The sequence below is a fragment of the Nymphalis io genome, chromosome 17 (assembly GCF_905147045.1).
Source record: "Nymphalis io chromosome 17, ilAglIoxx1.1, whole genome shotgun sequence".
In the NCBI taxonomy this organism is placed as follows: domain Eukaryota; kingdom Metazoa; phylum Arthropoda; class Insecta; order Lepidoptera; family Nymphalidae; genus Nymphalis; species Nymphalis io.
The window spans coordinates 4,265,870-4,282,611 of NC_065904.1; the positions used below are offsets into that span (position 1 = coordinate 4,265,870).

The 16,742-nt window shown below is 31.1% G+C and overlaps 1 protein-coding gene across 4 annotated transcripts in view; it reads left to right on the plus strand.

Moving 5' to 3' along the window:
- The first annotated feature begins 2,448 nt into the window (after positions 1-2,448).
- The window catches only part of LOC126775077 (potassium/sodium hyperpolarization-activated cyclic nucleotide-gated channel 2), a 246,944-nt gene continuing 232,650 nt past the window's right edge, over positions 2,449-16,742 (plus strand). For 2 of the 4 annotated variants that reach the window (XM_050496819.1, XM_050496820.1), the window contains exon 1: positions 2,449-2,713. The gene's annotated coding sequence lies outside the window, so the exon portion shown is untranslated. The remainder of the gene's footprint in view (positions 2,714-16,742) is intronic. The other 2 variants (XM_050496821.1, XM_050496822.1) reach the window with 1 other exon arrangement.

The window sequence follows — 16,742 nt, forward strand, 5'->3', positions numbered from 1 at the left end:
ATATAATTATATATGTTTTTTTATGGAATATGTAGGCGGCTACCTGATGGTAAGTAACATCCATAGGCATTGTAAGAAATGTTAACCATCGCTTACAACGCCAATGCACCACTAATCTTGGGAACTAAGATGTTATTTCCTTTGTGTCTGTAATTACACTCGCTCACATACCCTTCAAACTAGAACACAACAATACCAAGCACTGCTATTTTGTGGTAGTATATCTGATGAGAGGGTGGTACCTACCCAAATGAGCTAGTACAAAGCCCTACCACCAGTTCTCCATGTTTTGTGTATCTCGTAAACGGCTCAGACGAAGTGATTCAATTTTTGCATTTAGATAACGTTTTTCATTATAAAGTTATCTATATTGAAAAATATGCCATTTTACCAAAATAAAGTTATAACTAGTATTAGAGCCACCGGCCAAGGGAAGCTCGCTCGCCCAGGTACTTTATATGTCTGCACCGCCTACTCAAATTCTAGAGTATGTTGTGTGAGATACATAAAATTTTCTATACAATTTGTTAAGATGGGAAATATATACTGTTTTGCAGGCAAATCGTACGATTGAAAACGTAAATGCAAACTTTATTAAATATCTATAAAACCTTTTTTATTTTTACTCTTCACAATGATTTATTTCATGTATTTCATGTATTCATGTTGTTATATACTTTGAGTAGAGTTTCCTAAGCATTTTTTATAATCTTTATGTTTTACACAATTATGTTAAATAATTTAATATGTTTATATACCTAATATGTTTATAAATCTTACTATTTCATATAATGTTTAAGCGATAAAAGATATTTATAGTATAGTCTAATAAGCCAAGAAATTTAACTAAGCTTACATTGATATTTGACTGTTTTAATATATTTAACAATGAATTTATTATATTGATCGCTAGGACGTATTGTGAATTACAATCATGGTTTCACTCAGAACAATAATAATAAATCATGTTATTTTAATTAATTATAATACAAGTGCAAAAATGATTACGAGAAATTTTAAATTCGTTTTCCAAAAAGAACGGCGAGTCCACTCGCGCACTAAGGTTTTGACAAAAATGAGAAATAACTAAATTATTACGTTTGTCTTTCGATATCATTTTAATGTGAACGGCCTTATTATGTGATTTAGGTAGGAAGTTTTAGATTTCTTAGAGAACTGTTTATATCCTTTTTTATTTTATTTTTTGTTTTAATACAGAGTATGCTCTGCAATTGGAGAAAGTTTTGACGCTTGTATGTATTATCATTTTGAAAATTAGACAATTTGAAATCTTCTTCTAATTAGTTTTATTATTGACTAAACTTATCTGTGTTCTGTGATGTTCTGTATTGCTCTAAAGATTTCGATATATCTGACAGTTCTGTGACAGACTGATGGACTAATCGGCGACGACGGCGGTTTCCTAAAAATCAAGGTACACACATACGCCACGCACATTCGTCAAAGCTTACCTAATTTATTTATTCGAATAAAATTAACTTTTCTTTTTAATATAATTTTATTCATTCATAGGTTTTTTTAAATGATTGAAACGTCATTTTATAAATGTATTAAAATTCACATATATAAATCATTTGAAATGTTAAAAACTAACGTGATTAGTTATCTAATTACTCACATAATATAACTTCGGATTAATAAAATCGACATCCTGTAAATATAATTTTTCGTTTATTAAAAATTCAAAATAATTCAAGTACAACATTAATTTAATTTCTATTATCTATTGTCAATTATTATTGATATTTATTTTTATGTAACGTATTTGACTTCAATGACGTTTCGAAAACGCGGGTATTATTTCGTTCATTTGTCATAGCGTTACGTTGTACATAAGATGTTACATCCGCTTCATCTTCTAAATTAAAATGTATATAATTTTAAATAATTACTGATACTTATAAAAGTATATATGTGCTACATAAAAACAAAGATTTAAATGTATTTTCTTACGTTTGAATATGAAATTATTGTTAATTTTATTTATGCTAAACAAGTATGGTCGATACTTGAAAAGTATCTTTTAGTATATGCATAATATATTTTAAAGTTAATTTTGAACCAAGGTCAATAACAACTTATAGTTATCAAAAAAAAAATAAACTTATTTAAATAAATAAAGTTTTCTTTTGACAGAATGTCGATACAATGAAGCGAAAGCGCAAGTAAAATTAAAAGCATAATTGTTGAGTAATGTCGGGCGTAGTAATTACACTTTTCATTTAATAGGTAATATTATATCAAAGGGTAATCCTTGAATCGGATCGCAGTAAAGGTTTATTAGCCCCACGCTTAGGCGCTCAGCGTCCGCACTCCGCACACGTGAAGGCTGTTTAATAACGTCTGGGTGGTAAAGTGGCGAACGGACCGCGTGGCTCAATGGCGCGGGGCGGCGCCCGAGCCTCAGTTGCGCCTCACGCCCCGGAGGGGCTGCACGTGTCCTCGATCCCGCTCGCGACTTATGTAACCATCCGCACGGTGAGTCCGCAGCCTCCGAGCCCCTGCCACCCTCGCTCGCCTCCATCGACCCCGCGACGCAACCCACGCGCGCTAATCCACAACGTCGCGAATCGCGAGCGTTCGCGGAACCGGCCGATTCATATCGACTGATAAGCTCACCTCCGACCCTCACGTTGTGCAATAACCGTCAGCTGTGAGGTGACATAATCGATGCAGTAAGCACCGGTGCTCGGTGAGTGTTTCGATAGTCTGGAGGTGTGTTATGTAACGGGAACGTGTGTCTCGTGAATCGTGACGATCGAACGGAAGGCGCCGATTAAACGGCAGGATGTGTCGTTAGGCTAAGGTTCAGATTCCCGGAAAAATACCCATTGTATCAAGCAGTGTCCTCTGACGAGTTCGATCATAAAAGTATGCATAGGCTGTAGTTGTTTAGAGGCAACATATCCCGTTACAATACAGTAAGTAAAAGTAAAACATGATAAGAATTTATATACTCATACGGTATGTACTTAAATGGTACATAAAAATTTCTAACAATACCTAATAGGAGATTCTTGCGGAACTCGTCCATCCGTGGAGGACAGGAAAATGATTCTGCTATTTCTTGCGGCTAAAAAATGAATAATAAAGAAAGAATAAGCTCATTGGATTGTTTTTTCAAACGCTTCGCCACATTTTCTATGGTTCTTTGTTTTCTTCGTCCGAATAGTCATTCAGATTTAATTGAAGAATCTCTTTTGAAAAGCAAAGATCAAGCTGGCAAAGTATATTTTATTCAATGTTTCTTGTGAAACATTTACTTTTTTTATCTCATTTTTTAGCGATATAATAATTAAGGCAGTACCAAGTAACCGCTTAAATTTAAATCGAACGTCTAACTACTTAATTGGATATCTGGAATCGTTTTTGCGGCGGAGTCTTATATTTTTTATTATTTGAATAAAATCATGATTTTACTAAAGTAATTCGTTTTCGTTTTTCATATTTCTTATGAGCTTATAATTTTGTTTGAAACACATCGACTAACTTCGTTATATATCCAGTGTAATTTTCTTTATAATTATTTACCCGTATCAAATTGTTCTATTTTCTATTACTTCCTTATTATTTACTTTTAAAATATAACATATACAATTATATAAATGGAAGTAAATTAATTATTAAATTATTTCAAATATTCATATTTATTAATTAATATATTTAATATAATTAGCTGTTAGTATTTTTCTTATAATGTTGAAATTGTTGTAAATTAGACTTAAGTAATGAGTATACGCTAAGACGCTTAATATTAAAATAAAAACATTCTTATCTAGAATAACTGCGCGTTAAGTTCTAAAGCTATGGCGACGCGACGTGGAAATGTTTTACAATTAAAAAGTTTTAATTTACGGTTTAAAAATTTCTTATAAAAATATGTGAGATGTATAAGAAATATATGTAGACAGAAATATAAGTATAAATAAAGAGATAGACAAGTTTTCTAAAAACTAAACTACAATATACAAAAAAAAAAAGAATTGTTCTGTGCTATACAACTATACATATATATATTAAGATACATTTTATCATAAAAAATCGGATAACAAGAGATAATTCTTTTTCCAATTTTCTTGAAAATAACGAATAGAGAGCAGCAGTGAGTTCTTTAGTCTCGTTGCATTTTATAAGCAAACGAGTAGGAATAGACTTCAGAAAAGGGGTGTGATATACGCAATAGGATGTACTCTTGACCTAAAAGATAATTTAAAAAGTAAATCGTTCTCCAAATTGACGTGACGAGAAAATAACATAACGATAACGTAAAAAAAATGTATGTAAGAATATGAATGTAACTTCTTTAAGTTAAAGATTTGAAATACACATGGTCCAGTCGTTGGAACATGTTAATCTAAATTAAAATTTGCGGATTCAACCCTGGTTAAGCACCAGTGAATTTTCGCGTGGTTAATTTGTGTTTATAATTTATTTCTCGATAAAGGAATATCGTGAGAAAATCTACACGAGTCGGATGTAAATTTGGATAAAATGATGCAAATAAAAAATCTAACATTTGGTTTATAATTTACTAAAAGCTGCTTTGTTCATTAATTACGCATAGCAAAAAAAATGGTAAGTAAATCTTTTAAATTTTTCGTCTATTTTTTAATTAAAAACTGATAACCAGACAAAATTAAGAAATGACACAGTTGGTATTAGTGAATAGTCCGTAACAAAGACAATTCTGTTTCACTGGCTAATTCATCAAAGCCTACTCTAAGCTTCATACGTCTGTTTACTGCAATATTGTCAGCAAGTTTGAGTGAATATGTGTTGAATATCTCAAGTGATGATTGTGGACTAGATTGTAAGAACTCATTAACAATTTTATACCGTTTTAATTAACATGATAACCTGTAATGTCCGTTTCAATTATTCCTACTTCAATAAGCAAAAAAATTGCCTATATATTTTTCATCTGCTGTTCAAAGATTGAAATTGTAATAGTATTATTTTAATAGTTTTTTATTCACGTATATTTTAAATGACATTTCTTCCACCTTAGGGAAAACTCAGAGAGCTAATGTATGTTCTATATTGGTCCCTTCAGAAAACCTTAAGGTACAAACGAGCAAGTTCAAGTCAGCTTTACCTTTTTTTAAAGAAATCTTCGATCCATTATAAATGGACGAATATTTCTTTTATAAAATTAAAGTTGAATACTTGCTACGAATATTTTTTTTCGTACATATGTTAATCGTATATATGTTTGTTAAAGAGTTTGTTAGGTACTTGCTTCACCAGATGTATCTACGACCTTCAGTTAAGATTTTGATATTGTATCAAATAGGCCTTCTCGATTCGAGTTTCATATCGATAATTAATATAACTTTTATTTAATTATATTATATTTTGTAAAAACTATTTATTCTAAAAGTTTTTAAGGGTTATAATGTACTTAGGGACTATCTACAAGCAAATGTATAATCTAATTTAAAAAAGATATAATCGTTGAATAGAAATTATTTCTTCGCCACGGTTCCTGGCATAGCAAGGCACTACCACAACATTTTTGCAACTTATTTTTGTAAAAAATATTTTAAAAATATAATATTTTGACCATGATATTTATGATATACTTATTTATAAATAGCATGAATTCGTTTTAAAGTAAGTTGTACCGGAGCAGAATGGTGTAAGGTATAAATCTACTTAAGGCGGCGTTCACCCAGCTGTGGGTTTCCAGGCTGTTAATTTTTAAATTAAATAAGAAGTTTTAATACATTAATTATATTCATGTTATTAGGATTACTGGTGGTAGGGCGTCGAGCAAGCTCGTCTGGGTAGGTAACACCCACTCATCAGATATTCTACCGCAAAACAGCAGTACTTTATATTGTTGTGTTCCGGTTTGAAGGGTGAGCGAGTCAGTGTAATTTCAGGCACAAGGGACATACCATCTTAGTTCAGAAGGTCGGTGGCGCATTAGTGATGTAAGCGATGGTTAACATTTCTTACAATGCCAACAATGTCTATGGGCGTCGGTGACCACTTACCATCAGGTGGCTCATATGCTCGTCTACATTTCTATTCTATAAAAAAAAAGGAAAAAAATGAAGTGAAACACAAGATTCTGCCTTGCAAGATATTCTGTACAGTTATAAAGGTATAATAAATATATATTTATGGCGTGACAGCTGCTAGCTAAGGTGTAAATGTTTATTCCACGAGAATTCCGGTTAATGTTGCTATCAAGTATCAACCAGTCTTATGTTATTCTGACAAATACTGGATTTTACTAAGAAAAAGGCTGAAATAATTTGTTTTTCAAATAACGAATCAATTTATTAAATGATATTGTAAGTTTACCTACATATACCTATAATTTCTTATAGTTGTATAATAATATAAAAAACTTAAAACTATATTTGATATATAGTTTAAAATTTTGAAAAATACTAAAGTATTTTTTAATATTAGGTATTTAGCACAACAGTACTAAGAGTTCATAATTAATGCCGATAAGCAAATTTTTAACTGGTAACACGGTCAAAGCTCCTTTTGGCAATCAAAAGTAAGTTTGACCGAGAAATATTCTTGCTAAAATTTACTAACTTTTTTTTTCAAAATTGCGCTGGCATTCATTATTTGTTCCCAGTACCAATGTGCTAAAAAAGTATTTATTACTTTAAAAGTGTAGTGCCTATGAAATTAGTCAAAAGTACTTTACGTATTTTTTTATAGAATAGGACGAGCATATGGGGCCACCTGATGGTAAGTTGTTACCAACGCCCATAGACATTGGCATTGTAAGAAATGTTAATCATCGCTTACATCGCCAATGCGCAATCGACCTTGGGAACTAAGATGTCATGTTCCTTGTGCCTGTAATTACACTGGCTTACTCACCCTTGAAACCGGAACACAACAATACCAAGTACTGCTGTTTTGCGGTAGAATGACAGACGAGCTTGCACAATGCTCTATCACCAGTAAATTAATAAGAAAATTTTATTAAGATTTATTAGGAAAGTATTAATAGTAATAACTATTTTTATTGCTAGAAACTGTTTGTGGTTCTCGTCTTGAGATACCTGCAGCTAACAAAAAAAAACTAGCTTACCTTACCTATGTTATATATATATGTTCAAAGACCAGGATGAACTTTTGAATATTTGTAACCCAATTTTAAAGTCAAGAATAATTTATCTAATGTTGCATGAAACAATAAATATATGTATATATAAATACTTAATTTAGAAGGCTCTCATATATAACTTTTGAATTATATTTTTTAGATTTCAGTTCGTTGATGTGAGCCAGAGAAAGAGCCAGGAAAATTTTAGAGAATATCAAAGTTAATAAATATTAGCATACTATATATATTAGCAACTATACTTTAAAGATAATTTATCTAATGTTCTAAGTGACAAATAAAATCAGTTATTTTTTATTTCTTTTAGATTTTATTGCGTTTGTTTTTAGAGTGATTTATTTAAAATTTTATTGCGAAAGAAAATTTATTTACGTTCTTCTTATTGGAGTTCTTAAAACTCATATATTTGATGCATTAATGCTAACAGTTTTTATGTACATTTTGAATTGAAACGCAACACAATAAAAGTGCTCTTAATTCATGATTTTCAAGTAAATTAAGTAAATTTTATTGCTTAAATAATTTTGTTTCAGTTGCTTTTATACGTGAATAATTTATTGCCAAAATTTTATTACGTTGTACAAGAAACACGCGTTAAAACGTCAATGTTTTTTATTTGTAGCGTATTTTGTATTTATTTAGTAATATTTGAAGCAATAAAGGTAGACATAATGTATTTTTGATTTGAGGTTTTTCATCCTCACTCAACCAATTTGATCATTTACTCGTTTTCGTCTTGTCTTCCGCTCATTAAAATAATAGCCACTAATTTTGACAAATTTTAAAGTTATTTTTATAATAAATACATAATCTAAAATCTTTGTTAAAATATATGATTTTTTAGCCATAGCTAATAACTTAGATATATCTAAGTCTGCTCTCGAGGGTCTCGGTTCATATCTCAGGTTGGTTGAATATAAATTATTTAGTCCTAAAATTCAGGTCAGGATGATTTGAGCCATTTAAATGAAATTTCAATTAACTTCGTACATCATGCAAAAACTAATGAAGATATGAATATACCTTCGGGTTTATAAAGTTTTGGTACATTTTATTATAAAAGCAACGGTATTGTCATAAGCCAAGCTGGCTCACTGGGTCAAATACGTGGAAATCATCTAATGATCTAGTTTGAATCTAGGCAAGCACTAAATAGTGTTATTTAAAAAACTTTTAGTAAAATGTTAACGTGACTCCTTCCAACAAGAATTCCTTTGATTATAATATATCTATATTGATATTCATCTTGTAAAAATAATAAGAAGTGCTTGTAAAGAGTCTACTTGAATATATGTCCAATGTACATAGTATATTTTATCTTTATACTTGTATATATAATTATTCTATACGTGTCAAAGACATACTTTGAACTCCTCGAATCGAGCTTGGATAGATTGGACCTTTATGTAGCGCTGCAATTGGGTTCCAGGCATAGTTTGTTTACCCGTACGAAGTCGAGACGGACAGGTAGTAGATACTAAATAAAAATAAATATAGTTTAATTTCATTCATTTATTTTCATTTAATTTAATCAAATTATAAATTTTATAATTTTAAGATTTTTAAATTGAACTTAACGTTCTATTTGGAATAGGTTGCTAATTTTTATAAGTCTAATTATAATATAATTGTCTTTATTAATTCAAGTTAAAATACGAGTACATGCGACTAAAAATATGTATTAAATCGTTGTAATTTTAAGTGAACATAACTTGCATAATGTACCTATTTGATATACATAACATGTTGAAGATTATTGAGATAAATAAATGTGTAATATGTAGTACGATTTTATCGCAATTTCCCTTTAAACTTTTTATTTTTGGCACAATAAGGTTCCGACTTTAGCCCAGGGTGTAAGCTATTAAGTCGAGTTTCATTACAAAACCTCCCATCTGAGGCTTACAAACACAAGCAAACATATCATCCTCTTCTCTTATTGACTTCAAGCTTATTTTACAATGCTTTTACTCTGAAGCTAGGTAATTTTGAAAATGCCAGAAATTTTTAACATGTAGATTTTCTCATCATTTATTTCTTCAGCGTTCAGCTTACGATGATTTATGAATTTGGCACTAATTTATTTACATAAAAAAATAAGTAAAAACGTAACAGATAGACAGAGTTACTATCGCAATTGTAATAATAATTATAGATTAAAATCATAATATACAAATGCCACATGGAGCTATTTCTACTCATGTAAGCACGCACACAAAATATTATATATACAAAGTTGGTTGAAAACATTGATTATAAATATCAGTGTTACTTTTATTGTAAAATAGCGTATGTAACCGGTCAACTTATTACTGGAACATTCTCATCCCTGCAAACGCGTATTTGCCATACTTGTCAATGCCAATGAATGGTTGGAACGTCGCGGGTCTCATTGTTAGCACGCTTTTGTACCAAAATACTTCCGTATTCAGCGTGTCACAAATGACGTGTTTAGACTTGTGATATGATTTATTACACGAGATACTCCAAATTCTCGCTACGTTTAGTGCGAAAATTAAGTATCTATAAACGATCGAACGATTTTAGTAACGATTTCGTTAAAATAATTGTAATTTCATAATATTAATTGCGGTTACATAAATAAATATTTTAATATTTCTTAATAACATAAAACACTACTGCTTATGCTAAGGGTCATAGTTTTACAGAACTCAATATTTTCGGGTATTAAAACAATTTAAAACGTCTTTATACATATATACTAGACTATATATATATATATATATATTGTAACTAATATATATATATATATATATATATATATATATATATATTCGTAGCGAACTTATTTATTTATGAGTTATAGAGGCGGCCTCGTTTAATTTGGGTTATAATGTTCAGGAACATTTTTTTAAGACAGTAAATCCGGATTGTAAAAAAAAAAAATTATATTTATAATTTTCTAGTTTACATGATAACTAGTTGAAAAAGATAATCATTAATAAGAATGTCTCCGTCATCTACTAACAGTAATGTTATAAAAGTTTGCGTCGCCGCAAATTCAATATATTCTTCCTGAGGCATGGTCTTCTTTTTATATCTATGGTTATTTTACTAATAATTATAATATTTAAATTTTAAATTTCACAAGAAAAACTCAAAAGATAAGATGTGAAATTATACTTAATTAAGCTAGATAATTATAATAGATAAAAATAGCTAATAATCATTGAATATTGAAGCATGATTCCGAGATTTTTAAATATTAATATGTGTAGTTACTTTAATCTCTCTTAAAATTAAATCGTATTTTTTTTTACCGAATTGTTAAAGCAATATAAATGAAATAACTTAGTATATTCTAGTAACTACTACATCATGCAACTGGATGCATGAGTTTTTATTATATACCTAAAACATATCTGCACAAATTTCGATAAAAATAAAGGTTTTATCAATACCTTACCAATTCTGAGAAATAAATAATATAGTAACAGTAAAGCACTTATCTTTAACAGTTAAGTGGCCAACACATAACAAAAATGTTTTATTAATACGGAACCATTTCGGGGTCTACCTTAATATAAATACCGTTTATATCATTGAAATCGATCTTGTAGTTTCCGAGAAAAAAGCGACCACATTATCTAGAAAAAAAAATTAGGCGATCATGGAATCTTTAACCTTTTTAAGCCATATAAAAAGTCTTTGCCGATTGGTTATAGCAGAATCTACATTCCGAACCGGGAGCTTTACATAAAATTAATTATTTATAAGTACTTGTAAAAAACCACTTAAGTAAAGTATAATTCGATTTGAATTATCCCAATCCCAAAATATAAACAATTTAGAACATAAAAATCATCTTATATGCGTGCATAGCTTAATACTGATTTATCTCTTTCTGTCATTATCGATTTGACATTCGAAAGAAGAAGACAACATTGTTTAACTAATAACCCGCTTAAAAAGGCTTATGAATAAGGCCGTTGGTTTTTATCGTTAAGATACCGATCACTAAAACGTAAATTAAGTTACAAAAATTGCGCTGCTTATTAGATTTAGGACGCCCGTTGAAATTTAATGTTATGTTTGTAAAGTAACTTTTTCTTAGTTTTTGGTTTTGCGCTACTGTTGAAAGGCTTACCTGCCTAGACTTAATGTTTAAGTTATGGTTTATGAAATCTTTAGGAAATAGGAGTGTATAAGAATATATTGAGGTTAATATAAGTATAGTACATAGTTTTCTTAACGTTTTGATTTCAAACTGTCTGATATAGGTTCCATTTTGTCAAAATCAAAATCATCACATTCTTTATTCAAATAGACATTTTTTTTTTTTTTTTATAGAATAGGAAAGCGGACGAGCATATGGGCCACCTGATGGTAAGTGGTCACCAACGCTCTTAGACATTGGCATTGTAAGAAATGTCAACCATCGCTTACATATCCAATGCGCCACCAACCTTGGGAACTAAGATTTTATGTCCCTTGTGCCTGTAATTACACTGGCTCACTCACCCTTCAAACCGGAACACAACAATGTCAAGTATTGCTGTTTTGCGGTAGAATATCTATAACATAGAATAAATAACTATAAGATGACGATCAAAAGTTATATGTCTATATAACTTTTGATCGTCATCTTATAGTAAAAAATTAAATGTTAATCTGCCTCTGGTATTAAAGAAAGCAAAACCTGGATGCAATGACAGTTCCGTAGCGTTACATTTTTAAAAATGTGTTCCTCATTATCAAACATACATTTATCAGAAGCCTGCCTGTGTTGGTACCACACACTCACCACATATTTTACCGCCAAGCAGCAATAGAACTGTTGTGTTCCGATTTGAAGTTTGAGTGAGGTTGGTGGCGCATTGAAGGTGTAAGGGATGGTTAATGATCCTTACAATGTTCAACGTTTATGAGACCTGAACATGACATATGCTCATTTTAAATAAATGTATAGCCACGTATAGTTTACAAAAGTGACGAAAGATCGTAAAAACGAAGTCAACGTACGTCAACGTGGTTTTGCAAATTGAGAACATTAAAACCGTTATTGATCCGTTCTTATTTTTAATCATTTGGAAATGACTTGCGATAATTTTGCATTTTTACACGAAAATATAAAATCAACGCAAGCCTAATTACGGTTTATGTGTGGTTCGGCTAAAAAACTAAGCAAGAACAAGGAATTAAGCCACTTAGAGGCAGACCGCGGAAGGCTTCTGACAAGGATTGATTTTCCCACTTACACCCTGTGTGTGCGTGGAACGCGTGTCTTCTATGTGGGTTTAATGGAAGTGATCAAGTATGTATTCGATAGGAGGTATATTTGCTATTAATTTGTTGTCGTACTAAATATATTTGCTTAGTAAGCTGTAAATGTAAATAAGCTGTTTTTTGTGTTTGGTTCCTTCAAACGAGGCGTGAAGAGGCATCTTGCGGGCCGGCAAGGCGAAGGCGGCTAGTGCAGAACGTTTTTCCCGTCTGTACTGGCCGTCGTCGCGTTTGGACTCTACTACCACTTACCATCAGGTGGAGTAGAGTCATTTGCCCTCCCGGCGATATAAAAAAAAAAAAAAAAATAACTGCTTCGTCTAAACTGATATTATGAATGCGAAAGTAACGCTATTTGTTTTTCCTTCAGTATGAGTAAACCACAGTTCCTATGATGAAATTTATCATTGAAGTAGCTAAGGTCCTGGATAACGATAAAAAGTTATAAATTATAAGTTTTACGTTAGATAACAAATTATATAAAATAACATTTTAAAATGATTCCAAAGACAGCAACATATTATTTATATTATTTGTATTTCAAATATATAGAAAACGAAAATCTTCAATGCTTCTTATGTTTTTAAAGTTTACGAGTTTGCGGAATATCTTCGGAGAAGTTGATCAAGTCACATCGATTGATGACATAATAAATCATCGTTGCCTACTCATCCAGCGCGGTAATTCCGTGTCACACACTACCCAGTCAATTTGCCGGGAGCTCGCCGCTCGTTACCAAGAACGTGATGTTGTCTCGTTTATTGGCATTTTTAGAGGCGTCTCTTTCTATCGACTCTTCATATAACGATGATTCGATAAAATTGCAAAGAACCGTACGACCTCAATATTTTGATGACTATTTTATTTATATCAATTAAAACTTTATACAACCCTATATCCCTATATCTATATAAGTATCATTCTAAGATTAACTATCTATAATTCGCTTTGAGAATCAGTTCTTGTTTTACAATTTATTTTGTATTTTGTCGTTTAATTAATAAACGACAAAATACAAAATAAATTGTACATATTGTCGAGCACTTTAAGTACAAATATATTGTGATTGGAATAGCACCGATTACAATTTTACGACGCCTATAGACATTCAGACCCTCGATTAAACTTTATAGCTCAATTAAATTCATACAGTATTGAAGGATCGGACATTCCAGAAGGTTCCCATTAAAAGGTCATCAACGTATCTCCGAGTGTGGTCTAATCTTCTGAGATTAATGACGTCCTCCTAAGATTGCTCTTAGCCTAGAACGTCTGCTTTCTTAAAATAAGATCTCGTAATGGCCTAGAAAACACTTTACACTTAGGTGGAAATACTCGTATACTCGTAGTTTTTTTCCGATAATCTTATCTCCGCAGACGTGTTGTCCCGTGCCTTTGGTGTATCTTTTATATAGTTTGGGGTTTTACGTTATTTTAATGTGCCTGCATGGTATTATCACGAGTCAAAATAAAAATCTTTTTTTTATTACTGATAATAATACAAATACACGTTTTTGTGCTCTAAGACGATGATATCTTTATTAACTAGAAATGTACTGTGACGGTTGTCTTAAAGGGGTGTTATTGGTCTCGATATACTATACTTGTATTTTATTTGCAATTTTATTATATGGTAGTTTCATTATGATAAAGTTTAAGATGCAATGTAGTTTAAAAAAACTTGAATTCGCTTCTTATACCGAACGCCTTTTGGTACAGCAGTTTAGTGATCATTATTTCTAGTATAATCTTGAACAGTCTGTCGTCGGGAAATCCGAACAAATTGCATCTCAAACTATCAATTTATTACAGTATTTTATAATAAATTAAATTGGAAAAATGTATAGTTTCAAGAATGTATGCTCATTTTATAAATGATTTTGCCATTATTGGTTGGACATTCAAAAGAAGAAGACAAAGCATTGTTTAACTAATTACGTTTATAAGTAAGAGCCTATATTTTGTAGTCAACGAATGAAAACTACAACTATTGTTCCTGTATCTAGTTTGGCCTTTTACAAAATACTCAAGAATAATATAATAATAACAATATAGAATCTCAATCAAAAAACTCTTTAATGAAATTAAAGAGTTTTTTGAGCAGTTTTTTTGGAGGAAAAGGTGAGGTAATGTATAAGGTAGACATAAAATCTTTTTCTGTGCAATGTTCAAGACGGCTAAGTAAATTAATAGATATATAGCGATTTCCTTATGTGCAAGTTCCTTCCATTGGACGTTAAAAGTAATTATTACTTACTAAGAGCGATAAAACGTTTACGCACCATTTGTCATTTGTTTTTTTTTCTATCATCTGTTCTTTACGTGTTACGCAATAAAGTATAATTAAAATAAAGAATATAAATTAGTAAGTGGTAGGTAATTGAAAACTGTATCTAATAACAAACATTTTTGAAAGAAGTAATGAAATAGTAGAAACAAAGAACCACGTGCGATGTATATTTACATAAAATTACTATGCAATATTCTGATCCAAATTATGATCTGTATTACCATATTCATTAGCTTAGCATCCATACAGTACCGACAACCCGTAAGCATATGCACTACGAGGCACAATCATACATGTTGATGTGTGCCATACCACTTCACTAAGTACACTTATGTATTCAATATTCTTAATTCGCTTTCATAGTAAAATATAAATATAGCCCAGTGTCTAAAATACATGAATCTTAACGGAAGATTGCGGGTTCAAATTCGGGCAAGCGCCCTTGATTTTTCATGAGCTTAATTTGTGTTTATAGTTCACCTCGGTGAACTCCACAACGGTGAAGAAATACAGTGTGAGAAAATCAACATGCAATCGACCGGAGTGATCAGATCAACTTCCTAAAGCCTCCTTTGGCTAGGCTTGTTGATGTGATCACTCTGGTCGCTAAAGAAATTTTCTTGACAGTAAAACGCAATAACTTTTTATCGTTTTGACCTGGGATTTTATCTTATAGTTAAAGAACCCTGAAATTCGTAACCTTGCCAAAACCATACATTTGGCGCAGACTCGACCGTTTGCGAACCTAACCGCAGCTTTATTTGCTAATCAAAGTTGTGATATTCTTTTTAAACTTTCGTTTAAGTTGAATATTTTTATGTCCAATTGCTATTCGAATACGAGGCCCCGATGATGTTATCAAATAAGTTATGAAAAGCCATTTTAAAAGTCATTAAAGGACACCATAACTCAAAGATGATAGAATCGAAATATAATTTATGAAAAAGCATTTGTGGAATCGTCTTTTTATAAAATAATAACGATAAGAAAACGTATTGATATCACCGAAATGTGAATAGATTAATATACCTGCCAAGTTCATTCCGTTAGAAGAACCGCGAGAAGCCCGGTACTCTTAGCTTTGTTATTGCACGAGTTTGATTTCATTTGCATTGATCGTTGTTTTTTATTTTTATTTATTCTTTCCATCCTTTCCAGAACCAGTGACAATGGGTACTAAGATCCCTTGTGCGTTTACTTACTCAGTATTTAAACAGGAACAAATTATTAATGTTTGGTAGATTATTAATTGGTACCCAAACAGTTGGGTGTGCAGGAAGCCATCGGCTAAATATATATTAATTCCGAACAAAGTTACTTGTTTTTTAAACGACCAATTAGCGCATATGGTTTTGTTTATTACTGCATGTTATAAATATATTCGCAACTTATACAGTTTAATATGTTTGTAATTTAGATTTTCATTTCAACTGTATATATAGATTATACGATAGGTTATGAGCCGAGATGGCCTAGTAGTTATAACGTGTAAATCTTTACCGATGATCGTGGGTAAGATGATCCAGGCAAGCATCACTGAATTTTCATGTGTTTATAATTCATATCGTGCTTGACGGTGAAAGAAAACATCGTAAGGAAACCTGCATTCTACCAACCCGCATTGGAGCAGCGTTGTGGAATTAGCCCCAAATCCTTCTCCTCAAAATGGAGAGAAGGCCTTAGTCCAGCAGTGGGACATTTACAGACTGTTACTTACGATAGGTTATAACGATTCGAAAATCGAAGATCGAATTTTATTTTCGATTTTTTAATATTAGTATTAAAAGAAAACGATTATATAAATAGAATTTGAGCCTGCAAATAGAATAATTATATCTTTCTTAAAATACTACAATCTAACATAGACTGAGGGTAGATGTCAGTTGGGAATTCCTTGACAGTTTATCTTCGATTTGCGAAACTCGATTGGGCGAATGGTAACTGAGGACTGGTAACGATTTAAGGTCTTGAGATAACAAATAACTTAAGTTATTCGAAGGCAGACACTATAATTTAAAAATATTAAAATGGCAAAAGTACAAGTTTGTGTTTGTGTGTATACTTTCACACTAAAAAAATAACAACATC